Source organism: Apium graveolens, chromosome 10 (assembly GCF_009905375.1).
Source record: "Apium graveolens cultivar Ventura chromosome 10, ASM990537v1, whole genome shotgun sequence".
Taxonomy (NCBI): Eukaryota; Viridiplantae; Streptophyta; class Magnoliopsida; order Apiales; family Apiaceae; genus Apium; species Apium graveolens.
In genome coordinates, this window is record NC_133656.1 from 137,328,564 (window position 1) to 137,330,263 (window position 1,700).

The window sequence follows — 1,700 nt, forward strand, 5'->3', positions numbered from 1 at the left end:
TTCCAGGTTCCAGCTCGATTTTGTTAAATAATAAACTTTACATGAACTTTTATTGAACATAAACAAACCGAGTCAAACCGATCCGCATACGAGTTATTTCCATCAAAACGAGCCGAGCTGAGGTAAAGTAAATTTTTTTGTCAAAATACCGGTTGACTGTTAAATAACAAACCGAATATATTTATTTTTTCTAAAAGAATTGTCATTTCATTAAAATATAAAGATATTGATTGTTCATCTTTCACGGGTTTACACTTTCGGCATGTCTATAGCTGGTATTCAGCATGAAGATAGCTGAGGTGTTTTCGGCATGTCTATAGCTGGTGTCCAGCAAGTAGATAGTTGTGGTGTCGCTTCTCCAATCTCAGTTTATGTGATTGGTGTTTCTGAACATTGGGCTAACAATGGTTTTTATGTGATATGGTCAATTGCGGCGTTGCTATTTTCAGAGATGTTGGTACAATTTGGATCGTTTGGGATGTCTTTGATTTCGTTTTTAATTTCAAGAATTTTTAAATTCTATGTGTTAAACGATCAGAAAATAAATCATCTAATTGTTTTTAGTATGATATTTGTTTTACCACCTGGTTGTATCGACAGTTGGGGGTTTGTCCCGACTGTATTATATTCAAGCTAATGAAAGTTTTCTGCATTTGTAAAAAAAAAAAATCTTGACACTCGTACGGTTAGATCATTCATAAAATATTTATAAAAAATTCGAAATATAAATATAAGACTACACACTAATTAGAAATACTATTCAAATCATTGATTGATTGTAACAAACAAAAAAGTTATTTTTTCATGAAAATTTTGTGATATCACTAAAATATATATATTAACATCCATGCACCTTTGATCATTCGTAAATATTTTTAAATATATCAAAACAATAATATGGGACTAAACACTAGTAAGAACTACTAGTCAAATATTGGTTAACTTTTAAATAGCAAACCAAATACATTTATTTTTTCTAATTTTATCATATCTCTCAAATATATAGATCTTGACATTCTTACGGTTAGATAATTCATAAATATTTTTAAAAAGATCGAAACATCGCTATGAAACTAAATATTAGTTAGAAGTACTATTCAAATTATTGATTGATTGTCAAAATAATAAATAAAATAAATTTATTTTTTTTCTGAAACTTTTTTCATATCACTAAAATTTATATATTTTGACATTCATGCGATTGGATTATTTTTAAATATTTTTTAAAAAACTAAGTTGAATATGGACTAAACATTAGTATGTAGTACTTGTCAAACTACTAGTTGACTGTTAAATAACAAATCAAATATATTTATTTTTTTCAAATTTTTTTGTCATATCACTGAAATATATAGATCTTGATATCCTATTGGTTGGATCATTCATAAATATTTTTAAAAAAATTGAAATATTAATATGGAACTAAACACTACAAGAAATACCGGTCAAACTACTAGCTGACTGTTAAATAGCAAATTAAATACATTTATTTTTTCTAAATGTTTTTTATATCACTCAAATATATATATGTTGACATCTATGCAGTTGGATCATTCATAAATATTTTTTAAAAAATCAAAACATCAATAAGGGACTAAACACTAGTTAGAAGTGTTATTCAAACCATTGGTTAATTATTTAATAACAAACAATTTTTTTTCCTGAAAATTTTGATATATCACTAAAATATATAGATCTTG